The 27,799-nt window shown below is 44.8% G+C and overlaps 1 long non-coding RNA gene across 1 annotated transcript; it reads right to left on the reverse strand.

The window, feature by feature from the left end:
• Nucleotides 1-18,013: 18,013 nt before the first annotated feature.
• Nucleotides 18,014-20,222, reverse strand: LOC129135848 (uncharacterized). Its single transcript, XR_008536963.2, has 3 exons — nucleotides 20,140-20,222; nucleotides 19,197-19,354; nucleotides 18,014-18,518 (listed from the first exon to the last, which is right to left on the reverse strand). It is a non-coding gene; the product is annotated as an uncharacterized LOC129135848 (long non-coding RNA).
• Between the last annotated feature and the right edge of the window lie 7,577 nt (nucleotides 20,223-27,799).

A 27,799-nucleotide genomic window follows, 5' to 3' on the forward strand; every position in this document is an offset into this window, starting at 1 on the left:
ACTGCATGGCCATTGGCAGCTTTCTGTCCCCTGCAGTCCAGTCATTTTCCTTTTCTTCTATTTCACTTTCTGCAGTTTCCATTACCTGCAGTGAACTGTAGTGCAGAAACATTAAATGAAAAATTCCAGAAATAAACAATTTATAAGTTTTAAATTGGGTGCCATTCTGAGTCGCATGATGAAATCTTGAACCATCTCTTTGTCCCGTGTCTCCATGCTGGTAGGCTTGTGTGCTGTCAGTCACTCCGTAGCTGTCTAGGTTGTCAGATCAAACCAGCGTGGTGTAGATAGGTTTGGGAGTATCCACAGTGTCAGGCATCCACCAGGGGTTTGGAGTGTATCCTGCAAGGACAAGGGGGATCTGTGTTTGTAGGAAGGAGAGCTTGTTTCCTTTTCTTTTCTTTTCTTTTTTTTTTTGTTTGTTGTTGTTTTTTTTGTCTGTTTGAGAGGGAGTCTCACTCTGTCACCCAAGCTGGAGTGCAATGGTGTGATCTTAGCTCACTGCAACTTCCACCTCCTGGTTTCAAGTGATTCTCCTGCCTCAGCCTACAGAGCAGCTAGAATTATAGGCACCCACCACCACGCGCTGCTATGTTTTTTGTTTTTTGTTTTTTATATTTTTAGTAGAGACAGGGTTTCACCATGGTCTTGAACTCCTGGCCTCAGGTGATCTGCCTACCTCCACCTCCCAAAGTGCTAGGATTACAGGCATGAACCACCACGCCTGGCCAAGCTTCAGTTTTCTGTTGACTGGAGGCAGGAGGCTGCCCTCAGTTCCTTGCTACATGGGCTTCACCAACAGAGTTTTTTATCTCATCAAGCCTGCAAGGAGAGTCTCTGGCACAAGTCTACTGTGAGATGGAGCCCTACAGAGCTTTGGCAACCACTGAAAGGACATCTCCCCACCTTGCCACATTCTGTTTGTTGTCCTGTCCACCCTCAAGGAGAGAGGTAGCACCAAGGCACACAGTCAGGTGGTGGGGGTTGTTGTTGGTCCTACTGTCTGTCTGCCACAGATGGTAAAGGTGTTCATATGTTCTGCAAAACCCCAAATTGAACTAATTAGTAGCAAACTGAGGAGCTGAGTGAGGTCCTTACCCTTGCCCTGCCTGAGTATAAGAAGAGGAAGGAGGCAAATTCATTTCTCCCTAGCATCTCCTGCAGACGGAGTGGTCTCCAGGCCTCCCTGTCCACGGTTGACTGAAACCAGCCCCAGTGAGGAGCTTCCTCACAGGACTTGCTTGGTCTTCAAGGGAAATCTTCCTATTTTTAAGGACATTTTAGGAAGAGTTCCTTTAATTCCATCTAGCTAGAAACCTGTCTACTCATAGAAGCTGTCACATCAGAAAGGGCTTTTTTATCTGGACAACAGCAGCAAAAATATCCCAGCCAGTCAAGTTTTTCTCTATAGGGAAACTGAGGCTCAGAACCAAAGACCCCAGAGGGTGGCTCGGCATGATGGTAGCAGAGTTCTGGGTCTCCCAAGGCAGTGGCTGAGATTTGACTCCCCAGATGCTGCCATTTCTCTTTCAATGGCGGGGGATGTTAGCACAGTCCTGAACTTCGTCAGCAACCACTAGCCACAGAGTAGCTCTGGCAGGAGAGTGGGAAAATCAGAGGAGAACATTGTGCCCCTTCATAACAAATGAGGAGTTCTGAAGAGACTGTCTTAAAGTTCAAAGTATTTTTTTTCTGACGTGAAAACTTTAAACTACTGTTTGTATGTTCCATGAAAGGTATTTTGTTTTTTACATTTCTGGTTTCATCAGGAAGAAAGATGTATTTTAATCTATTAATAATTTGTAGAATTATTTACAGTCAGTTCAGACCATTAATTCCCCTCTGTCCTAGTTCGGGCTGCTATAGTGGAATACCATAGACTGGGCAGCTATGGGCAAAATTAATTTCTCCCAGGAGGTTGGAAGTCTGAGTTCAGGGTGCCAGCATGGTCAGGCCCTGGTGCAGGCTTTCTTCGGGAATGCAGACTGTGGGCTTCCCATCGTATCCTCACGTGGCACAGAGAGAACTCCCTGGGGTCCCTTTCATAAGGGCACTAATCCTGTTCACAACGGCTCCATCCTCATGACCTAATCACTCCCCAAGGGCCCCACCTTCTAAGGTCATGACATGGGAGGATGTGTTAGGATTTCACGAAGTGAATTTTGTGGAGACACATTCAGTTCATTGCATTCTTTTAACCAAAAGGCTATGTTCTTGATTTAGGATTTGCACATTATAATAGTAGTTTGGGGTAATAAGGAAGGGTTTAAACCTGGAGCTATTCTGAAAAATAGAATATACACCAGTACACGGGGGAAGTATTTTAAATGAATCTTCAATTCTTGTTTGTGGAGCGGTGGTTCTCAAACATTAGCATGCATAAAAACCACCAGGGAAGTGTGTTATAAAAGTAGATCCCAGGATTCCATCCCAAGATCCTGATCCATGAAGTCTGCTAAAATGCTCTGCAGTTGTTTGTCTTTTGATAAGCACCCAGGTGAGGTGAGGCAGGTGCACAGAGCTGTCCTGAGAAGCCTGGCAGCCTCCGTGTCTCATCCAAAGCCTCGCTTTATAGATGGAGAGCTCAGGTCCAGAGAGGTGGATGATGTGCCCACATCTGGGCAGGTCATAAGAACCCCAGCTCCACTCTCAGGTCAGTCAGTATTCCTCTCAGGTTGTCATTTCTCACAGGAAGATTTCTCCTGATTTATATTTTAAAGAGAAGAAGCACTGCTGGAAGATGGCATAAAGTAGAATTTGAAGAAAGTTCCGAAACTGATAACTTTGCAAAAGTAAATAAAATTTAAAAAAATTAACTATTGTTCATCAATTCCGTGTCTTGAATTGATTCCTTGCAGGACGGTTAGAGAGATGGGGGAGTCATAAAAGAAAGCAGGCTCTCTCCTGACACTGCATTTTTCCTCTGCTGCTCCCACTTGCCTCCTGTGTTACCTCGGTGCCCCTTGGAGATTTGCTCCTTGCAAACCATGCACCCATAGGCTCTCAGGGCATGCTTGGGGCTGGCCTTGAAAAGCAGCCCAGGAACATTCCTAGTGCTGCATAAATGCTGGTTATGAGACCAGCACACTTGCTCAATAAAGCACTGGGACTGTGCAGTGTCAGCCCACATGGCAGGATCATGAGGGCCAAGGACCCTGCCTGGGTTTGAGCCATGCTTTGCTGTTTATCTTTGTCATCTAAATGACTTTTCTTTCTCATTTGGTCTGAATTCTGAAAATCAATATTTTAAACACAGAGGACAAAATAGAATGAATAAAATTAATTGTCACATTGGGAAGGAACATCATTCTGGTGAGATTTGAAATCACAATTTGGTTATCATTTTTAGAAAGCTGAAAGAAAATGGCTTTGATGGAAGAAGTTAATTGAGCAGTTTAGTTTCTTCCCTCCTGAAACCTAATTCAGAACCTGAAGTAAACGGATAGTCCGGGGACAGCGCCCTGGGAGCTCTCTGTGAACAATGGTGCTCTTGGGATCTGTACTGACACGTCCAGCCCGAGAGCCAAGAGCAGAGCCTGTCGTGGCCTCGATGCCAGTGTGCCTGAGAGACAGCACCCAGTGGGTGTCTCACACAGCCTCCTCTGGATGCCATCACAGGCGGCCTGCAGTAAAGGAACATTTTGCCATTAGATGATAGAATCTTTTCTAAAAGTTGGCAGTTCCACAGTTCCACCTGTCAAGTTCAGCCTCCTTAGAAATCCCTCAATTAAAACTGGGCTCAGGACTAGAGGTGTGCCTGTGTTGCTGGGTTTGACTTGGACCCGACCGGCTGGGGAAGGTCATGCCTGCCTTTGCTGTTTGTTGCAGTAACACGTTGCTCACAGCAAGCTGTCTTGGGGGTGTGGTAGAGCTGAGATGTGAGAATGACTCATAAAACAAATCTCAGGCTGGGGACTTGTTCCTATGGGATTCCCACGTTACGTGGGAAAGTGTAGAGCACACTGTACACATCCACCCTGGAGCCAACTGTTTGGATGCTGCATTGTGAGTGATTGGTCCCTGAGTGCAGGCAAAGTGTCAGGGTGTTTCAGCAGCAACACCCACGTGGGGTAGAGTTGGAAGAAGTGCCAGCAGCTATGTCATGCATCCATTTTTAATAGTTATCTAATTCCATTTTTCTAGCCTGAGTCAATCACCAAAAAGGTTGAGAAATTTCAAAGCTGGATATATCAGATTTGTATCAGATGTTCAATTTGTTATAAAACAAACAGCTTTAAGAGTGTTCTGGTAATACATAGAGACAACTATATGTTTTAAAAATAAGTTCTTAAAGTTGTTATCAGCTTATGTCATAAAACTGATGATGGTAGAAATACACCTTTATTTTATATTAAATTTTTTTATATTTAAAAATATATTTTTAATTTAAATTTGAACTGTTTAGTTTCTTTTTTCTTTTTTCCTTTATGGATTTGGCAAATGGCATATGTTTAGTTTTTAATGTGAGACTTAGAAACCTAGACTGCAACTCTTTGAAAAAGATAATTTCTAAAGCACTTAATTTAAGATTTGGTATGACTTTGTTGTAATGCAATGTTGGCAGACATAATAGACATATATTAATTTTTTAAAAAGAAAGTAGACTATTTTGCTCTACTCTAAAAGGCTTAGGATGATATTAAATGTGTCTTAAAATAACTTGTACATTAGTAATAGCTTTAATTTTAATATTTCCATGTTTATTAGTGGAGACCACTTTGATCTGCAGTGCTCTGCTAGCTTTTGATTTAAACTGATTTTGGTTACGAACTAAGTGGGAAAGATCACACATTTTTTTGTTTCGACTGTTCTGAAACCACTTTACTTAAACACTCTACAAAATAAAACTGACTAGTTGGCCAGTGCCAATGAAATTTACATATAAAGGTGGCCATGAAATCTTGCATGTCTTCTCATTTTAGTCTGGTTCCAAGGATAAATACCTTGGTTTCAAATCCAAATTTATTCACTTTCTTAAAAAATATGCTATTTGTATGTATTTTTAAAGCACATGGGCCTTTTTTTAAGCCAACATTTTGAGGAATGAGGGTGGTACTCAGAGGCATTGTGTGTGGACTTGGACATAGCTGCTTTCTTTTCTACCTGGGGTCTGCTGATGGGATTTGGTCCCATAAGGGAGGGCAGAGATGGGCTGTGGCTTCCTTCCCAGTGATCCCAAGGCCTGGCATGGCTCTAGCAACATAGCAGTTGCTCAATAAATATTTGTAGAACCAGTAAGTGAAATGCTTGATAATTTCATTTTTTAATTAGTCAGTTAATAAATAACAACTTTGGGAGAAAGTGCTTAGTGTGACGACAAATGGTTCACTGCTTCTGCACTTACTGGTCCTTTTCCCACCTATAGGCAGCTGTCATAGAGAAATACTTCAGAGGTACTTCTCAAACCAACCTAAATTTCTTTCCTTTTGTATATGACTATATAATATATGATTTATATGAATACATCATTATATACAATTATAAATAATATAAATATATACTTTGAGTATATTGATATGACATATACATATATATAGTATTTATCCATTTTCCTTTTGGAAAGGCAAATGATATGGGACTAGAAAGGAAATTGCCTCGGTGCCAGTGTTTCTGCATGGTCCTGCTTGCTGCCTGCTTTTTCTCCGCCCCCAGTTTCTTTGGTTGAGGCTCATTTTCAAAAAAATTTGTCTTCGGAAGGCTGAGGCAGGAGAATCGCTGGAACCGGGGAGTCAGAGGTTACAGTGAGCCGAGATCACACCACTACACTCCAGCCTGGGTGAGAAGAGCGAAACTTCATCTCAAAAAAAAAAAAAAAAATTGACTTGATTCAGTTACTTAAAAAACCCTTAAGAAGGCACAAGTTCTCAGCCACTTTGCACCAAGTTCTCAGTAAAAATTAAAATGTCCTCAAGAAAATGAAATGGTCTGAACATCCATTTTTGGGTGCTTCTAAGTATGTGTTCTTCCCATTTTTTTATTTTAATTTTTAGTTTTCGGTACATATGCAGGATGAGCAATATCCAGAATCTACAAGGAACTCAAATTTACAAGAAACAAACAAATAACCCCATTAAAAAGTGGGCAAAGGATGTGAACAGACACTTCTGAGAAGAAGACATTCGGTTTTTATAAACAGTATTAAATGTGTGTGGCTGTTTTGCATAAGAGTCAACCAGGAAAGAACCCTAATAAATGTCGTTTTGCAGAATGGATTAGGCATTGAGGGCAGTGCCAGGTTCCCATCCTATCAACGGCGTGAGAAAATTTCCCAGGGTGTTCCACGGCTGGGAACCTGCTGCGCCGCTTTGTCCCCGGCCACTCGTGGCCCATCCCTAGAAGCCAACAGCCTCGCTCACTCCGGCGCACCTGCAAGCCCGGCTGGAGGCAGCTTTCCCACACCGCTGCTGCCGCTTGGCTTCCTGGAGATTGTGAAACCTGTTTATTGAGTGTGTTTCACGGCAAGCTATGGATTATGCATTTCCCAGGAAGCCCTGCCCTTTCTGTTAGGGTGGATAATTAGTTCATCGGGTTAAATTTTACTGTGTGGCCTGCCAAAGCTTTGAATGCTGTCACTTTCTAGGGTTGTTTCTGGTCACTCAGAAGAGTTTGATACAGCAAAGTTCTTTGATCCTCTTGGGAATCAGATTCAGTTTAGTGGCACTCATTCAGTGTGTCTCTACTTAACAAACTCACAGATCAAAACAAGTAGGTCTTATACCTCCCAAACACATCCTGCCCAGGATAAGATTGAAATAAAGCCATTGCCTCTGGCTGTCACCACAGAGCACCTTCTCTGTCTCAGGCCACACTGCACTGCTGTGGAAAGGGGGTCCCTGATGCTGGAGATTCAGGCTCTGACACTCTGCACGGAGCCATCGCTCTACCTGACTTCATCACGTGGTCCCTTTTTCATGTCAAAATACATAAAAATTTGTGGAAACCACTCCATTTGGGGAACTTGTTTTTTCTCTCCTCAAAACTCAAATTTGCTGAGATGATCCACCAGCACTGGGTAAGCAAGGACTAACAAAATTGAGAGGGAAGAGCCAGGACACATCTGAAACCACGATGTTTGAGAAGTATCATTTGCTTCTTTTTATCTTGCTGTACCTTTGCTCTAACCTCAAGCAAAACTCTCTATGATGGCTTCCATGAACAATCAGTTACAAAGATTAAACAAATCATAGCCTCGAATGCACTTTCTGTGCGTGGATTCCTCTCTCAGATGCACTCTTGCTCCACTATGCGGACCTCTGACTTCCACTGGGTTGAGGGGTGCACTTGTGAGGGAGGGGCTGGCCCAGGGGACTTTAGGAGGTCAGGGGGTGGCTGTTCTAGGGATGGGCATGGTGCCCTCTCAATCCAGCACACGGAAAGTAAAATAGCTCCCTTAGTCCTTTATTATCATGTGTTCCAATGCAATCTATTATTTTTTAGTGAAGAACAAAAAATAAAACACATGAAGGTAAATTTGGTTTTGTCTTTGTGCCGGATCCTCAGGAAAATGGAATCGAGTGCTCTGTCTTCTCACATCAACCTACTGCTTCCCACTGGCTATACTGATGACCCACAGGGTCATTCATTTTTCTGAATAATGCAAGTTGTAACCTATATGAATGGTTCAAGATTTGACTGCTGTTTGAGTCTGTTTCATGAGAAGTTAGAAGTCCTGCATTAACTGCTTTTGCATTCAGTGCTATTGCAAACCTTTGGTGGTGTGCAGGGTTCACTCATTAACTATTCAAACTCGTGGAAGTCATGATAAGTATCAGGCACTGTACGAGGTCCCGGGACACAGTGATGAACAAAATCGCTCTCTCCTGACTGGTGGAGTAACTCTACAGCCTGGTGAGAAAGAAAAAAGTGACCTGTGGGCAGAAAGTACTCTATAGTCTATTTGTGTGTGTTTTCTATTATCTTAAATATTTTAAATTATATTTTGGTATTGTATTATTTAGCATATACAATATAAAAGTACATGTACATACTTTGAAATGAATAAATATATATGTTGCATAGATGAATTCAATGGATTTTTTCCTAATAAATGAGATAAAACAGATGTGGGGGTCCTGTCTGAAGGATGGTCAATGAGTGAAAGTCAGCCAGAAGGCAGAGAGGCTTGGCTCACATAGCAGTTGGCAGTGATTGGATGTGCAGTGAGCACCGTGCTGGTCCTGGCTTCTGTGTCCTGATATACACTACTGCTGTCCGCTTGGAATTTCCTTTTGCAGCTTGTCCACCCAATTCCCACGCATTATCACTGGGCTTGGCTGAGCTGCCTCCTCCAGGCAGCTGTCAGGGCCGCGGAGGCAGCGTGCAGAGCTGCGCCTATAGGCTCCTCAGTTCCTGAGATAAGCGGCGAGGGCACCGCACCGCAATGCCACTGTGCCCTCTGCTCTGTGGCTGTTGGCGGTGGCATTGCCTCTCTGTGACAACACTGCTTCTCATTCTCAGCCTCTGTTTCCCTGTGGGTCGCCCCACACTGTGATAGTCTCTGTACCTCTAAGATGCCAGATGCCAGCTCCCTAGAGGTGGAAAAGCCTTGAGGAAGAGGGCCCGTGCAAGGTGTGGTCACTCCAAGTATGGGGCCAGGAGGAAGACTATGGAGCTGCTGTGAGGGGTCGCCCTGAGCTGAGGGCCCCAGGTCCCACATGAGCCGCAGTGGACAAGGGGCGAAGTGCGTCTCTGCTGGGAAATTGGCAGAGGTGCTGAAAGCTAATGAGGAGTGCAAGCTCATTGGAAGACAGCAAAGGGGGCACGTTTTCGTGTGTATCTCTCTTTCATTAAAGCTCATTGTATAGGGAGGTAGTATTATTATTATGAAAACTTTTGCATGTAGTAAAATATCATTGATCTCTCTTGCCATAAAAAGATTTGAAGAGGTTCAGCCATTCCAGTCTTCAGGTTGAAAACTGGTGTCACTTTTTAGACCTACTGTCCACTGTAGATTCCTTATGTAAACTTTAGGACTTCAGTGACTTGACCTCATTGCCAGGCTTAACTCCAGGCTCTTCGCATTTGACTGGCTTTGTGGTCAACTGTCCAGCCTGCAGCTGCACTCGTCATTGTGTTACTGCTTTTTACCTGAATCCTAATTTACCACAGAACATTCTGGCTATACTACACTGTGAGAAGTTAGTCAGGCCAAGGTAGGGAAAATTGAGAGGTGAAGCCAGCTGAGCTTCTGGGTGGGGTGGGGACTTGGAGAACTTTTGTGTCTAGCTAAAGGATTGTAAATGCACCAATCAGTGCTCTGTGTCTAGCTAAAGGATTGTAAACGCACCAATCAGCACTCTGTAAAATTGCACCAATCAGCACTCAGTATCTAGCTAAAGGATTGTAAATGCAACAATCAGCACTCTGTGTCTAGCTAAAGGATTGTAAACGCACCAATCAGCATTCTGTAAATGGATGAATCAGCACTCTGTAAAACGGACCAATCAGTGCTCGGTAAAATGGACCAATCAGCGTTCTGTAAAATGGACCAATCAGCAGGATGTGGGCGGGGCCAAATAAGGGAATAAAAGCTGGCCACCGCAGCCAGCAGGGGCAACCCACTTGGCCCCTTTCCATGCTATGGAAGCTTTGTCTTTTTGCTCTTTACAATAAATCTTGCTGCTGCTCACTCTTTCGGTCCGCACTACCTTTATGAGCTGTAACACCCTCTGCAAGGGTCTGTGGCTTCATTCCTGAAATCAACGAGGCCACAAACCCACTGGGAGGAACAAACAACTCCGGACGCGCCACCTTTAAGAGCTGTAACACTCACTGCGAAGGTCTGCAGCTTCACTCCTGAAGTCAGCGAGACCACGAACCCACCAGAAGGAAGCAACTCCAGAGACATCTGAACATCTGAAGAAACAAAGTCTGGACACACCATCTTTAAGAGCTGTAACACATACTGCGAGGGTCTACGGCTTCATTCTTGAAGTCAGTGAGACCAAGAACCTACAAGAAGGAATAAATTCTGGACACAAAATCACCAGGAAGGCTTGGTGTAGGCAGTTAGAAAAATGAAACCATAAGCATAGGAGGCTTCCAAGTGAGTCAGAAGGAACTGCAAGCCAATCTCTGCACTCCTCTTGAAAATGTGTCCTCCTCAGATTTTCATGCTTGTTGTTCATTATAAGCCGCTAGACTAAGCGGCATCACTGGAGTACATGTCAGCCATTCATAAAATGGTGTGGGTAGATGGCAAGCTGTGTGTAGCACGTAGGAAAAGCTGAGTCTTCCTCACTAGTTTGTGCCAGATGCCCTGATGGACCTGTTTGTTTTTAATCGCAAAAGAGTTGCCCAGCAAGGGGGCCTGGAAGATTCCTTCCTTAATGGAAAGCACCAGGACTTCAGTTACTATTATGATATAGCATCAAAAGCAAGTAAAACAAAGCAAAACATTTTCCTCATATTTTCCTGTGATCTATTACAAGGCATGTCTCTAAGTTTTGCTTTATATGGCTTGTGTTTCGTAGTCTATTAGAGCAAGGCACTTGTCTTAACAAATAACTCTAAAATCTCAGGGTTTTAATGCAGTGGTTTATTTCTCACAGTTTGCATCTAGACTTGGAGATGATAAAGGAGGGTGGAGACAAGTGGATATGCGGGATGGAGGGATGGGCAGTGCTTGCTCCACAGAGTCACTCAGAGATCCAGCCTCTCTCCACCTGCAATGTCGGCCATTGTCTACAGCCAGGTTTCTCAATCTCAACACTATCAACATTTTGGGCTGGGTAAATAGTTGTTGTGGGCACTTTCCTCTGCACTGTAAGATGGTCAGCAGCATCCCTGGTCTCTACCTACCAGTTGCCAATAACACCCTGCCCAGTTGTGACAACCAAAATATCTCCAGACATTGCCAGTGTCCCTTGGGGGCAAAATTGCCCCTGAGAGCCAGTGGTCTAGGGCCTCCACATCCTCCCTGGGCTCCTGTGAAATGACAGGAGAAGCACAGGTGACAGGAGCAGAGAGAAGGAGTGGAGGATCACACAGGGAGCTTTGCCAGCCAGTGCTAAAAACTGTGTGTCTCATTTAACCCACATTCCATTGGCCAGACATAGTCACACGATGGTACAAAGAAGGCTGAGAGTTGCAGTGAAGCTGTGAAAAAATAGAAAACCCCTAAAAGACACAAGTAATATTTTTACTTAAAATGACAATGATAGACTATATAATAAATGAATGTTCTGATTCTCTGCAAATAATATCTATCTTCACATATTTCTGAATTTTTCTTCCTGGTCAATTGCAGCTGATTTTTGGTGGAGATATATCTATATATAGATTTTTTTTAATTGAAAAATTTTTAAGAAATGAGACAGGGTTTTGCCATGTTGCCCGGGCTGGTCTCAAACTCCTGGACTCAAGCAATCTGCCCACCTTGGCCTCCCAAAGTGCTGGAATTACAGATGTAAGCCACCGCGCCTGGGCAGGCAAATATCATATATTGTGCGTGTATGTGTGTGCATGTATGTGCACACATGTACATATACAGACGTAAACGCTTTTCCCTACATAATGTCTCCATACAACGCAGTTATCAACTCAAGCAGCAGAGACTGATAGGAGATGTAGCAAAAGAAAGCAAAGCAGTGGGTCCTCCATGGCTGGAACATAAATGGAAGGGATTTTAATCACTGTCTACTCACACATAATTGTTGCGGGAAAGCCTTTGAGACTCGTTGAAGGGGAGATTCTAGAGAGGGGAGCCATAGGCTCACTCTAGGTGACAGGTCCTGTAGTGATGGAGACCTTAATGTCTGCCCGTACTTGGCGAAGGTGGAGCGCTCTATCTACACTGTAAAAATCTGTTAAAAAGTGTGCTTGTAGCAGGAGAGAATTAACCAAATAAATGTGGTATATCTGATCTTATGTATTAAAATAATATATATGGTTTTGGTTTTTTTGAGGGAGACGTGGCTTGTAAAAACAGGTTTAAACATTGAACAACTGACAATGTTTACTGACTATGAATTTCATGCAGGCTATTGTACTATGTGCAGGGGAGGGGTACAAAGGAAATGGAAGTCATGGCCCATGTACTTGAGGAATTTACAGGCTAATAGATTACATACACATGCTAGGGAATAGGGAACATGTTGGCTGACAGCCAGCTGGAGATCTGTTTGCTCGTTCACTCTATCTTCCTATATTTTCTGAGCGGTATCTCACACCAGAATAAGCAGGCCAGTTTCAAAGAGCTCTTCTTCAATTAGATGAGTATTCTTGTGTCTTTTATCATAAATACCAGACCACTTAGAGATTAGGCATGGGTTTACATGGGCAGAAAGAGATGAGTGAAATACTTTTTGAGTAAATTAAATCAGTGTGGATTATCACTCTGGGTGCTATTGATTTTTCACCACTCTCTCTTACTATTCCCAGATCTATAAAGATCCCCCATAAGTCAGGTTTCTGCCAGAAACAGGTAACTTTAATTTCACAGTTTATTTTGCTCACACAACTATTGCTGAAGTCCCTGATGGGGTTTGTGGGCCGGAGGCCACTATCCCAGGCTGCTTCATTGAGGACAGGCCTGGGCTTCTGCTCTCCTGGGGAGCACAGTCTTTTTCTTAAGGGGAGGGATCTTTCCTGGGAGGAGAGGAAAATCTCCATATATGAAGTGGAGTCTTGAAGCCCTACATAACTCAGGGTACTGCCATTCTTCACCTTTGTTAAACAGGGGGAAAACCCACCCAACTCAGCTATTGAAGAATTCCTTCAGATGTCCCCTGTCCGTTTCCTCCCCACTCTTACCCGATGCTGACCCTAGGTAATAACTGATTAGTCAGGGGAGGTATAGGAAGGGTCCTGCAGGGCAAATGCCTCTGCCTCCCATACTGCAGCACCAGAACCATGGGGCCTTCGCAGAGCAGGGTCACTGGGCAGCAAGAGCTTTTAAACATATTTGGTTATTTTTGTTTGAACTCATGTTGGAGGAAAAGACCCAAGTGAAATAACATAATACCTATTCAGGTTAACATTGGCTGAAACTCTTTTTATTTTTAGCATGTGAATTCCTTCATTTCCCAGGTTTCCTGTAATGGCTGAACTTTTTGCGTAAGCTGATCAGTTCTCAAAAAGCTAACTGAAAAATAATCTGAAATAGAGCTCCTTTTCAAATAAACTAACAAGGACTTTTGGGCAAAGGTACTTACTTCATTTCATTTTAGTTAAATAGTGTTCTGTTTTTAAATAGAGGTGGGCTTGTGAAAAAAGCTGATTTACTGATTTCCTGGCCCTCCACAAAGTACCATTACATGCATTATCTCATTAAAATCTCATAGGAAAACCCTTGGAATAAGCAATTCTTAAAAATCTCTATGTATGAAGAAATGAGATCTGAAAGACTATCTTAGTCTATTTTGTCCTGCTGTAACAGGATACTACAGGCTTGGTAATTTATAAAGAACATAACTTTATTTCCTCGGTTCTAGAGGCTGTGAAGTCCAATATCAAGGTGCCAGCCTCTGGTGAGGGCCTTCTTGCTGCATCAAGCCATGGTGGGATGGCAAAGAGAGAATGAGGGAGAGCAAGAGATTGAACTCACAACCTCAGGGTCTTTAATAAATTGGCATTAACCCATTCATGAGGGTGGATGCCTCAAGACCTAAATACCTCCTATTAGGCCTCACCTCCCAACACTGTTGCACTGGAGATTAAGTTGTCAACACATGCTTTTTGGGAGGCACATTCAAACCATAGCAAAGATCTTAGAGTAAACCGCCAAGGTTACAAAGCTGGTACATCTAGGGGCCAGAACCTGAATCTAGGGCCACATACTCTGAGGTTGGTTCTTAATGCTCACAAAGCTAATGCTTTAGTGGGGCCAATTAATGAGGTGGTAGCATAAGGATAGCTCAGGAATTAGTTGGTCATTTAGTTCTCCCCATCCTCCTTCTCTACTCAAGTTTCAAACCAAAATATATTTGGGGTGTATCTGATGTATATTTTTGTTCCCAAAAATTTCTAGTTGTCTAGCAGATGTATATATATATTTTTTTTCTTCTTTTCTTTCATCAGGTCATGATATGTTGTTCTTAGTACATGAAGGAATCCTGTGTGTTGTGCAGTTTCTCTTGAGATCCTAGGTTTGTATTCTTATCCAGTCAGTCAGGGCCTACAGCCAGGTGATGCAGTAAAACCAAGGATGTGCATAGTGCTCATTTGGAGGTGAGTGCTATGAACTGAATGATGTCCCCTTCAGATTCCTATGTTGAAGCCCTAACTCTCACTGGGATGGTGTTTGAAGGTGAGGCCTTTAGAGAGGTAAGTAGACTTAGACAATGTCCTGAGGATGGAGCCCTCAGGTGCTATTAGAGTCCTCAGAAGACAGACATTAGAAAGCTTGCTTCCTGTCTGTACTTGCCACCATGTGAGGATGCAACAAAAAGATGACTGCCTGCAAATTAGGAAGAGACCCTTTGCCGGACATCAAATCTGTTGCCATCTTGATCTTCTCAGCCCCCAGAACTGTGAGAAATAAGTGTTTGTTGTTTAAACCACCCAATCCATAGCAATTTGTTATAGCAGCAGAAACTGACCAAGACAGCCCATAGATGGATTTGGTTCAGCTATTCATTAGCCGTGTGACTCAAAGTATTTAATTTACCTGACCTCTGTTTCTTCACCTGTTAAGTGGGGGATAACAACACTTACTAAAAGAGTCATTATAATAAAATAATATAGGGAGGTGTGTTGGAAATGACCAATGTCACTGCAGGCAGTAGTTGTTATTGCAATGTTACTATGAATCAAATCTGACCTCATCCCCAAAGAACCATCATCATGATCTCTAGCTTTGAGCTGGACAAATTTCAACCTTGAATCTTGGTAGAATCAAACCAAAGTTGGGAAAGGAACAGGGGTGCAGAAAGAAAACATTTCTACTTGCTTTACCTTCCCACTTTCATGATACAGACTGTAATTACAACTGGGAGGGTTATTAGTAAATATCATTTGGTGATACTTAGTATATTTTGTTATTCCTCCTTAGAGGCCCAACTGTAATACTCTGCAATATATTCTTGTTGGTTCATTGGGATTTCATTTTTTTCCTACTACTTGTATATGGATAAGAACCTAAATCAAAGCATAGAAAAGTCAGATGGGCTGTTTTGAAATCCATGTAGTTAGAAATTCCTTTGTTCTCAAAATGAAGACTTTTCTAGATCATTGGTTAATAGAGATAGGGCCTTTGAGTATTTTGAACAGTTTGAAGAAAATCAGCTGTATAAATTTCGTTTCCCCCAACAAAACAGATTTGCTCGGTTTTCCATATAAATCCATTCCCACAAGAGCTAATTTCTTGTTTCTCCACGGTACCAGAAATTCTGCTATAGATAAAATCAAAATGAGATTTTTATCCTTTCAGTTGTTGTTCAGTATACATGTGTTCAAGGGTTTTCTAAAAATAAAGCTCCTTGAATCCGTGCACATACTTTTATGTCTGGAGAGTGGAGCCAGTGTTTAGCAGTATTTGGTCTGTAGGAGAGGAGGCAGGTATCACCTTCATGTCACCTTCAAGTGGCTGTAATATGCTTGTGAAAACTCACCTGCCATCAGATGGCAAGTACAAGGCAAAACGCCAGCATCATTGTAGGCCTCTTTGGGGTTCTAAGAAACAATATAGGGTACATTTAAGACAGAAGCCTAAAATACTGGTATGCTCTTCTCAGGAAGTTATAAGAATCTGTAAAGTCTCAGTACACTGATTAAAAAAAATAAAACAACCCACTGTTCTGCTCTATACTTGCAGGCCTCCATGTCTCAGCTCTAAGACTAGGCCTTGTGATGCCTGCCTTCACTCAGGTCGCTCAGGCTTCTGTGACCCCCAGGTCTTTCTTCTCTTGTCAGTGAAGAACCCATCATAGCCCCAGAGCCCTGTGAGGGTAGTCCTGTGTGAATCCAGTGGCCTCCAGCATCTTTGCCTCCTTTGGCCAGGATCTTGGCCATGGCTGACATTTCCAAGCCTGCCATCTCCTACAGTATATTCAGCACATAAGATGAGCCAGATGCGCACTATACAACACTGTTGCATAACCTGGCCTTTCCTCTGCCTGTGACCCCCGCGTCCCCACCATGAGGTCCTGGAGTTGGTTCAATTAATTGTAGACGGCATACTATAAATTGTATGAGATACTCATTGGCAGACACCGTGAAGGTTTTCTTTGGAGTTGCTATTTATTTGCGTGAACATGCTGGAGGTATAAAACTGCCTGTGTGTGCACACTGTGTGAGCGAGGCCAGGGCCGCCACTCTCTGGGGCTCCTTCTGGTTCTGGATAGGTCCGTGTTGGGACTCTCAGCAAGCTCATCCGGCCCAGCCCACACAGTTCCAGTAACATGACGAGCAGCCTCCCGGCCAAATTCCTCCTGTGCCACAAGGAACAGTTACCTCCTCTCAGTACCCCACCTCCTCTTGTAAAAGTAGGTCCAGAGGCAGTTGTGTGAGGAGTGCTATAAAAAGCCTGGGTTGTATCCTGCAGGCAGCAACATCGCGGTTCAGGAAGGTATCTTATGCGGAGGATGGCTCCCTCCAGGACCAGGAGAACTGGTGGAGAGAGAGAGAGACCCCCAGGCAGCTGGCCCCCTGGTGAAGCCCCAAGCTTCCCCCGCCCCCGCAGACACCCGGCGCCCTTCAGTCTCAGGCGGAGCGGACCCGGGTGTCTGACTCGGGCGGGGGCGGGGTGCTGACGTCAGCCCGCGCGCCCGAGCTCTGGCCAGCGGCTGGGCGGGGCCAGGTGGGCGGGGCGGCTCCTGCTCTGGCGTGCTAGCCGCTAGGCGGCTAGTGATGGATAGCTGGTCTTGAGCCCCGCCAGGCCGCCGAGTCCACCTTGGCGTCCGGGGGCTGGCAGGCCGGCCCTCCGCAAACAGCGGCCTCCCGCCCAGGCCGGCCACCCGCCACCGGCCTGGTCTGCTCACGTCCCCTGGACCCGCGGGCCAGCCAAGGAGCCGCTGCCCTTGGCACCTGTTCTCCGTGCCTGCAAACAGACAAGGCCCTCCACTTTTCTCCTCACGTGTTTCAGGGACTGGTCTCTCTCCTAATTCTCCCAGCTCTGGTTCTCCCAATTAATTGCAAACAGTGTATTGAAAAAGGCATGCTGGGACTGCCGAGCAGGGTTTTCCGCGGAGGGAGGAGCGGTTCCCTGCTGGCGATGCCCGCGGAGGCCAGCCCTTCCCGGAGGCTCCGGAGGAGGGTTTTGGGGAGGAGCGCCGTGCAGAGGCAGCCAGGACTGAGAACGGCTTCCGGGCCTTCATTCCCACCAGCATCGCCTTCTCTCCACGCATCTGTTTTCATTTTCTTAGTATTTAAACTTGATTCCGCCCCCACCTCCGTGTCCTCCCACCACTCCCATGAAAGACAGAAGATGGATTTCATCTGTGTCCTGAAAGAGGGCAGAGAACACTCAGTGACTGGATACCCTAGGGAATGCGAAGTGCAAACTGTCGCCTGGGCTGTCTCTGGAGAAAAGTAAAGGAATGTAACAAGTTTTCATTAAGAATCCAACTGAAAGCATCATCATTTTTCCCCGCTCAAACACGCTTTACCAATGACATGTGAGACCTATGAACTAGAAGTTTCTCAGATCTATTGCCTTTTCCCCCCTTCATTTAAACTTTAACACCGATAAGCTGTGGGATCATGAGACACTCATTCCATCTCTTTGTACCTCAGTATTTGGATGTTTAGAAATGGCACAACCCTATTTACTTCACATGTTTCGTGTACATAATCCGATATACCACCCACATTGTCCTAGTATAGGTTCTAAAAGTGGGCAGCAAAAAAATTTGCACAACATTGTCAAAATGTTCTCTTTAAATTGGGTAAATGTTCTCTTTAAATTGGGTAAATGTTCTCTTTAAATTGGGTAAATGTTCTCTTTAAATTGGGTAAATGAGTGTTAGAAGACTCATTTGGGTTTTCTAACCGTCCCGGTGGCTGCCCCCGACCCCCAACATACCTGAGGTCTCCAAATACACAGTCATGTCCCTTCCCACCCACAGTCTCACAGTTTGGGGGCAGCTGTATTTTATTTAAATACTTTTAAGCTACACTTAAAACTAAAGGGATTAAGCACTAAGGTCAAATTGGAGTCTTTCCGGTAGGGTGACAATGATTCGAACTTTGATCATTTTATATCATGGAGATTTCCTAATCTCCCCACTCCAAGAGAAGCCTACATGGAAAAAGAGTCCTTTCTCCTCTATTCCTATAAAATTCACTTCTCCTCAAATTCCTATCAGATGGCCTTGTTGACTTAGGACCACTTAGCAGGAAACTTGTCCTGTGCTTACTCCTTGAGAAGAGCTTGGGTCTTGTTTCCACTGCACTGTGGGGTGGAAGGAAAAACCATGTAGCTAGAAGCTTCTTGGCAGCAAGAAGTGGGTATCGTGGCCGGGTGGTGAGCTTCTTCCCAGAGTTGTTTCAGAAGGTATTTTACTTTTTCTTCAGAGCTACTGTAATGCCTTTGACATGGCACTTCCGTAGGACTTCAAATATTATTCGGGTTAAGTCTGCTAAAAACACAAAGAGCTTTGTTATTTTCACTTGAATATACTCTTCAAAGTTTCATTTGATGAGACAAATTCTAAATTGCCTAATGCAATTACCTAATACAAACTGACAAAAAAAGGAGTGAAAAATTTCAGTTTGTGTACTTATATGATTGTATAAATATTCTAATTATTTTACCATTTAATTAGTTTTCATGGTGTGTTAGATGTTATACAGACATACACAATATAAACAACACTTGGAAAACATATGAAATGACCTATTTCACCACAGGGATTTAAAATGAAAATTAGTTTTCTTTGAATCCATTTTTGATTCATTTGAAAAGCTGTGTACCGAAGGGCACAAAACGATAACAGAATCTAAAGTCGATCCCTCATGAAATATCTAGGTTAGCTCAGTCTCGCAAATCAAACCTCATGTTCAGTGTGGCTGCTCAGTAAACCCCGTAAAAATGGAAACCAACAATGAGAATTGCCCCCCAACCACTCTCTTCTTCCTCTTACTCCTTCTTTGTATTAAGTATTATTTGAAACCATCAGCCGCTTCTTTGGCCATGGGCAGGAAAGCAAAATGAACCATTTCAGAGCTAGAGAAGAAAACACTCCGTGACCCTCTTTCATTTTCATCTAAAGAAGCGAGCCATTGAAAGTATCCATGTGGTGTCAAGAGCTGCCTACCTGCAGGGCTGCTCACTGACGGCTGGTGGCCCCGGGGGTCCACCCCATTCCCACCATCTTCAGAACTCCCCCGGGGCTGTGGATAATCTCTCTCCTGGCCTTCCATTGTGAACACTGGAGAGGCTAAAGTTGTTATCAATGCAGCACCTTCACTGGAACTTTGAATGGACAAGGAGAGAAGATTCAGAACCACAGGGAAAGTAAGCAATGTGAACATTGTCAATGGGAAGGCTGTTTTCAACGGGCACTGGGTGACCCTTGCATTGATAGAAGTGGGGCACAGTATGCTGTTTGTGGAGAAGAAACACTGTACCTTTATTCAGAGCTTGGAAGGTTAAGAGGCCTGAGATTTATGGAAACAAGGAGGGATTTTAAAAAGAAGAAAACTCCCCTTGCCTGGCTGCAGGTGCAGGGGCAGTGGGGCCTCTCCTCCCTAGTGGGGCGAAGAGACCTGCCTCCTGGAAGTCACTGTGAGGTAATGTTCTGGTCTGCAGAACCTCATCTGACCCTCTGTGTATTGGGATCAAGGCCCAGGGAGGAGATGAAAGCTCCATTTGGGGAGGGCAGGCTTGCTGTCCAGAAATAGAGCTGGGATATGGAGTGGAGCATTTGAAAGGTTCTAGGATCCCAGTGGATAAGCCTTAAAGTGCTATGTTCTGGATTATAGCAGTCTCTTGAATGCTCTTCTGGGTCTCTGTGTCTCAGTTGAACTTCACAACAGTAAAAAGCTGCCTGTGATAGTGGAATCAAATAATGACTGTACCCAGAGTTGCTTGGATAAGTTAGTAAATCTCCCTGAGCTGGATTTGGTGTGAGATTGCTCAGGTTTCAACACTGGAACTAGCTCTGCAATCTTGAGTAAGGCATTGTATTAGTCCATTGTCACGCTGCTGATAAAGACATACCTGAGACTGGGAAGAAAAAGAGGTTTAATTGGACTTACAGTTCCACATGGCTGGGGAGGCCTCAGAATCACTTTGGGAGGTGAAAGGCACTTCCTATATGGCAGCAGCAAGAGAAAATGAGGAAGATGCAAAAGCGGAAACCCCCGATAAAACTGTCACATCTCGTGAGACTTGTTCACTACCACGAGAAAAATATGCGGGAAACTGCCCCCATGATTCAAATAATCTCCCACCGGGTCCCTCCCACAACACATGGGAATTATGGGAGTACAGTTCAAGATGAGATTTAGGTGGGGACACAGAGGCAAACCATATCAGGCATTCAACCCCTCTGCACCTTAATTTCTTGCCTATAACATGGACATAGTAAAGTACCTGCCTCATTTGGTGGCTGTGAGGTTTAAATGAGAAAACGCTTGTGATTTAGTTATAATTCTTGCTTGCCAACATTGTAGATGACCACTGGCTTTCCAAAGCAGGGATGAGCTTATGAGAAGGCAACCATCGCATGACTGAGGAAGTAGGTTTAACAACGAGCAAGAGCCAAAGCAGCTGGACCTTGACCATTTCTCATCCCTCATGGGTAGTCCACTGCTGCTGCAGGGGAGACTGGCCAACTGTTTCTGAAATGAAACCATTTCTTCACGAGTCAATGGCCCATCTGAATGGTAGGATGCAAGCCACCAGAGGGTGTGCTGAGGGAAAGTGGGACTCATTTCTTACCTCCACTCCTCAATAGGATGGGGATTTAGATGCTGCACTACTAGTTAACGGAAAATGTGCCCTAAGACACATAAAGTGTGTAGGATAATGCTTGGTGCGGGGCCAGCACTCCCTACAAGCCAGTTGTGACAATGATTCATTTTTACATTTCATGAGTAGTTACGACAATATCTGCCTGGAAAGGCATAAATATAGCAAAGACCTAGTCCAGTACCTGGCAAATAATACACGCCCAACATGTGCTAGCTGATGTTGTTACAATATAGTATAGATAATCAAAGTTTACAGATGCATTAAAATATTTTAGTCTGATCTGTAGCTTCAATGCCCTTTTCCACTAATATCTTTTAAAAAAATTAATATAAAAGAGCAAATTAGCCGAAGTTCCTCTCCCTGGTTTACTTTTCTACTTTGCCATCAACACCTCCTTGTGCCATCCCAGCTTTATAGGAGGGAAAACATTTGCTTAAAGCTGAGTTTTCTCTGAAAAACAAATTCTAATAAAAAATGGCCACATGACACAGAAAGTAGCATTTACTCATTTCCGTTTTATTTTCTAAATCTCAGGCAAATGCTTATTTTTAACTTAGAGCAATGTATACTGTCTTGGAAAAAATGCACATGATATAACTTCACAGATTTTTCTCAAAAGGTGGAGCTGTGTGTGTTAGTGATCCTCTTAGGTTTTATTTTTTAGTCACATCAGCATTGTGTATAGGTCCTCTTAGATTTTAGATGAGAACAAATGAATGATTAAGGATTTCAGGTATTTAATATATGTCTTTATCTCCCTGGGAAAAATGTAACCTGTTCCAGGCAGGGATTAGGATCTAGAGGAGAGAAAATGCATTTGGTGTGTGCTTTCCTTTCTCCCTCTGAGAGGGCCTGTGTGTTTCCATATAAGGAAACTGCACATTTGCAAGCTACGTCTGCTGCAAAATTTCCATAGTGATCTGTACTTTCTTTTCCTCCTGTGCTTATTTAATGTTATTTGCATTTGTTTAGTTTCTGAATTCTCCCTTGTGGGACCCATGAGGGCAGGAGATGTTGGTAATTTGTGTGCCAGGGTACCCCAGGCCCTCCAGTGGATTTGGCCTTAGGCTTCTGAGCCAGGTGACCTGGGTGAGGTGTCACATTTGCTGCTTCCTTGCTATGTTGTGTGTGCCAGTGGCTTCACAGCTCTGAGTCTCAGTTTCTTCATATGTAAAACTGGGGTAAAAATGTCATCTACCTCATAAGGACATGAAGAATGGGAGGGAATGCCTGCAAACTACCCAGGATACTGGAAGGCCTGAAATAAATGCCAGCCAGGAGCTAGCAAGGCCCATGAGCTCAGGAAGTGCTTGGCAACTGGCTGAGTTGCAGATAGGCTGTCCAGCAGTGAATGGATCCACCTACCCCAAAGATGGAAAACTTTAGAATCATTCAAGACAAACTAAAATAGCAAGGCCATTTGCAAGAGGCCATTAGAGACACAAACCTTAAAGGCTCGGGCTTTAGGATGCATGTTGGAAGCAAAACAATGGAAAACATGAGAAGATCCTTGTGAAATGTCCAGGTTTGGAGACTGGTGTTGACTTAGAAAAGCTGACTTGGAAAGCATTTTCCACTCGGGCAGGGGTTTGTTTATAGTGCTCACCTGAAAGCAAGCCAGCAGTTCGAATGGTTTTGAATGATCCTAAACACCTTGGGGGACTTGGGAAGGGGATTTCTGCACACTGGCAGTAACATGGCACCAAAGAGGGTGAGGATCTTAAACAGAGAAAGCTGGCACTCTTTGTGGTCCGCCCGGCACCAGCTCACTCTGGTGAGATGGCTTTTGGGTGGTGGGCGCTGCTTTTTCAAAAGGGAGTTAGGTGAAGATAAACATACAGTGAGGGAACAGACACGTTGGATTTCTGTGCACATCCCACCCCTCATCCTTTTAACAGTGTGTAACCATTTTAAGACCCTAATTAAGGTTTTACAAGTCAATGTGCTTGACTCTGAAGCTCCGGGAAAGAATGCAGCTGTCCATGGGTAAACCCAGGTCGCCACGCTCACGATTGTATTTCTCAGCTGCGGGGCCCTGCCCAGGCTTCTTTGAACACACATGCCATTTTCCATTGAAATCAAAGCTGCTGAGAGAGTTGGACTGATAGACAAGGGCCTCAGTTACACAGCTTTACCTGTGGCCAATAGCACAGTAAAGTTGCAAAGTAGAGCAGGTGGAAATTGGCTGTCTAGGCTGGACATTTCCCATGTCCATGGATCCCCTGGGCCACCTAGCTGTGCTTGTGAGCCCTGGCAACCTTGCCCATCCCTTTCACAGGTGCTTTGTGGGCTTGGTCTGCCTGAGGGTCTGGGTCTCCCATCTTCCTGTGACTTGCTCCTGTAACTGAGTATTGTTTGCCAGGTTAAATGAGATGCTTCTGCAGCTGGCTTAGTGCCAGTATTTTTCACTGTTGCCTCTGCATTGGCACTGCAAGAAGAAGTAAGCCTTGGGCTTCTGAATGTCCATGCTAGAAGGGCAAAACTTGACTGACCTATGTTTATAAGTGGTCTGATGGTTAGGAATGTGCTATGGACAAGGCTTTTGGGGGAGGGAGAAGGGACGATAATACGTTGGCAACATTAAAGGTGGCACCTTCATGGAACAAAATCCAGGGGGAGACCACAATATTGACCACAGTGGGCCTGACCGCAGACCACACTCCAATAATAGACCAGTCACCACTTCCTGAACACAGTGGCTCTGTTTGCTGTGACCATGGAAAGGGGGAAGCTGGAGCAAAAGTAGGAATCTCCCAGCTTTTGCCTGTGTGGAACACTGGGGATTTGGGGGCTCTGCCCAAATTGGGCTTCAGATATTTCACGGCAGCAGCTGTTCCTGCATGGCAGAGACAACAGGAAAGCACTCTCTGGCCCACACTCTGCAGCTATAACCCAGGAAAAGAAGGGCACAGCCAGAGGACTTATAAAGAACCGTCAAATTATTTTTCCTTTGTCGTAAAAACATGTCTTCTCTGTGTTTCATTCTAATCTGAAATTAGTCTATGGAACACACTGATGCAACTCCCCATTTACACGTGGGTTATCAGGGCGCTAGGCTGCTCTTGAAGAGTCTACTCATCCATTGTAGCATAATGAAAGCATTCCTTATCTATTATCACCTAGGCACTAATTCAGTGTCTCTGTGCAATTAGATTTGGCTTCAAATGGGATTCATTTCTCAGCAGGATTACTCAGTGAATTACTTTATTGTCTCTTTGTTCCCATAGTGGGGTCCTTTCATACAAGCACAGGGGGAAATGTTGCTTCTGGGCAAATCCCAGCACAGAGGGCCAGGAAGTGACTGATGGTGTCCTCTGGGCCTTGGTTGTCAGGGCTAGTTCCTTTCCTACTGTTTGGCAGCAAAGAGTTACGAAGAAGAATCCAAAGCTGGTTGCTTTTAATTAAAGAAAATCCCAAAATATGTTGGATGTGGAAATTCATGCTCCATAGTGAGCACTTTCTTTCACTCTGAAAATCTAACCACCCCATTGGGCTCTTGAGCTCCACAGAACTTTCCTCTTCTCATTGTAAGAAAGTGTGAGCAGCAAACATTCTTTTTCAATTGGAGACAGAGAGCATTGTTAAGAATATAACTGTGGTTCGCAAACACCTGCTCACCCTCCCACATCATGCGTGCACGTACAAGTAAATTTTTCAGCAGGTACAAGTCTATTTCCCAATTGCTTTAACAGGTAAAAACTGGCAGAATTTCCTGGCAGAACACATACTTTAATTGTCCTTCTAGCTGATACCTGTTCTGAGTTGCTCCAAGTAGATTCATTATAAAGTCCTCTTATGACCATTCAGCTATGAAGCATTCCAGTGGACTTGCTTTGAAAGCTCAGTGGTTGCACAGACCATATAGAACGAACTGGAGAATTACAGAGTTGAAAGACGTTTCCCAACCACCCTGGGCAGAACAGGTGTATGCAAAGGTGACCCTGACTCCCAGGAGACAGTGCCTCCGGGAGCTGCAAGTCAGAGCATGCGGCAGAGTTTTCAGGAGTGAGGTGTAAAATTCCAAAGATTTGGGTTCAGTTCAGATAAGCACCCACATGTTTGGGTCTTTAGCAGAAACCTGTCTGAAATGTCTCCAACAGCCTGTTAAAACAGACTGGAAATCTTGCAGCAGCTCCATCCCTCCTGAGGTTTTTGGTACTTCCTGTAAGACTCAGCCCAGAATAGCCTTTCCATGTCTGAGCCAAAGATGGAAAAGTAATGAAACAGCCTTCTCACTTTCCATTGTTTTGTGTTAAAAGATTGTGCTTCTTGGTGGTTGTGAGCACTTTATGCATAGATGAAGTAATAGAAACGTTCAGACATTGAGGCTCCTGTTTGGTTTCGGAAGTCTGCAGAGGCAGTGTTGGGAGAGGGTTCTCGTTTCACTCAGACGGTTTACCCATAGACAGCCATTTCCCTTGAAGAGGTCGTTTTTATTCTGAGGAAGGGGGAAAGTAGCAAAACTGGAGAGTGGTATTTGTGCCAGAGCTCCCAGTTTTTAGGAGGTGATGAGACGACACTGCTGACCAGCGAATCCGAGTTGGTTCCTGGAGACTGCACCAGCAGGCAGCATAGGGATGGGGCTTCTCCGTGGTGGCCCTGCAGGGCTGAGGTGGGGGCTACAGGCTGGGAGCCAGTGGGATCCCAGCTCTTCACAAACTCCTGCTAATCACAAAACAGCCACCTACTTCAGCAGAAAAACTGGCTGGTCTTTCCTCATGGGGAGGAGAGACACCACCATGGCTGGCGGGTCCCTTCCCTAAGGCTCCCGCACAGAGGAGCCTCTTTTCTGGGGGGCAGGAAGGCCATGGAAATGAGACCTTCTGAATAGTGATGCCGTGTCTCAGCATGTCAAGGTGCGCTTTCTCTGGATGGGAAGTGTGATAGTCTGTGCCTTGGTGATGGATACAAAACACTGTTGCAAATTAGCTTTAGCTTCCCTGTAAGTCCCCTCTGGTGATGGCCCATCTGATTTTCGAAATTGAAAAGGACTGGCAAACAGCTTGTTCAGCCATTTCCTGCATTTTCCTGTCGCCCCTGTCTATAACTTACATTAATACAACCGCTTGATTCCCAGTTGAGAGGCTTCTCACCCACCTCCTCTGGGGGATGGTGGCCTGGCTGCAGCGTGGGTCCCTCTGCAGCAGAGAGACCAAGGTCAACCAGGAGGCAGCTCGTAATTGTGGAGAAGTGTGATGGTATCTAAAGCCAAATGATAGAGAACATTTGGAAATATTTGAAGAACAGATCAAAGCCTGTGAATTTAATTACTCCACCCTACCTAATTAGCTGCCGCCTGGCTGTGCGGTCTTCCCTGCTAATGATTATTGATGGGCGGCTGCCCTCCGTGCTCCCTTTCCTGGGCCAGCTGCACCCCCGGGGTGGCAGGTTTTCAGAGATTTGCAGATGAGAATTAATGACAGTTTGCGGTGGGGGAGTTGGAGGCAGAATGGCTGGGAAGAGAAAGGGTTGGGGTGGTGGAGGGATACATGTTAGGGGTGGAGGCCTCCTCTGACAGGCTGCGGGCTTGGCTACACCTGTGAGCAAAAGTCATGGTGGTTCAGAACCCGGAGACACCAGATGGACCCACCGTCTCCCATCCGATATGCAAACCTTGGAGGTATAAAACGATGAGGCATCTCCAGGGAAGAACGTTCTTTTGGTAGAGTTGGCTGGGGCATGGCATGGGTTGGATGTGGGGTGTTACAGCCTCCTAAGGTGAGGGTCTGGATGGCTGTGACCAGGGACCGTGGCTGGCTGGAATTCAGGTTGGTCCACTGTGAGGAGTGGACGCTGGGGGTCGAGGTGCCACTGCCCTGCTGACTGGACCTGGGAATTTTCCCGTTTCTCCTGGGTCGGCCTGCCCTGCACAGGGCTGACCCCACCTTTGAGCAGAGGAAATGTCCCTGAGAGGTTGGCTGGCAGTGGGTTCCTCTTGTCCCTGTGGAGCTGACACCACGTGCCTTACACATGATCAGAACAAAGCATATCTTTCATCCAACCTCCATAAGAGAAATATTTTAAGAAGGCATTGCGTTATTCTATTTGATCGAGTCCTCAAACTTTGCAGATCAGTTTGATGAACACGAAGACTCCCATAAAATGATTCTTTTAGATTTCTTGGTCTGATGATGAAAAAGATGGAAAAAAAGTTGTTTTGTATTTGTTTCTGTGGGCACAAGTCTTCGGTAGATGGTGTATTTTAAAATGCTCACACATCCTGAACCTCTTCACTCACCTGTCTGGTGTGTCCTCAGACCCTGTCTTCTTTGAGGGTGCTGCCCTTTCTGGAAGTTTGGGTGTAGCAGATATTGACAAAGTGAGTCTGGTTGCTCCAACCCCGTGCCACAAAGCTGACTTTCCGTTCAGGATTCATTTTTTTTGTTTGTTTGTCTCTCAAATGCTTTCCTCAGGAAATCTATTCTGGGTCACCCCTATCCAGGAACCCCACACCTTTCTTGGGGATGCATGTTATGGGCTTTATTTCAAGATCGGGCTTTGGGTTTCTCTTCCTGCACCTGAATTACTTTCCTTATACAGTATCTCAGGGCTCCCTTTTTTCCTTTGTATTTTATGCGTAGACTAAGCCTTAGGTCTCTATATTTAAAACAGCTCCTCTATTTCCTATTCCTAAACTTCTTTTATTGACCACAAATTTCACAGATTATGGGACTTCAACAGGAGATGGGATTGCCCAGCCTGAGCCTCAGGGAGCTCTTGTGGAGGCTGGGTCGGGGGCAGAAAGAGGCCCTTGGGCAGATGCAGTTGGGAGCACCAGGTCCCTGAGGTGGACCGTGCACAGCCTTGCACAGCCCACCTCAGATGGACCCTACCCACGGCAGGGTTGCAGCCACACCAGCAGCTCTTCCAGAAACCCTGATCTGTCCCCCGGGGTCCTTGCTGTAAATGGCTGATTGTTTTCGAGTTGCACTACTCTTCTAA

Source organism: Pan troglodytes, chromosome 7 (assembly GCF_028858775.2).
Source record: "Pan troglodytes isolate AG18354 chromosome 7, NHGRI_mPanTro3-v2.0_pri, whole genome shotgun sequence".
NCBI lineage: Eukaryota > Metazoa > Chordata > Mammalia > Primates > Hominidae > Pan > Pan troglodytes.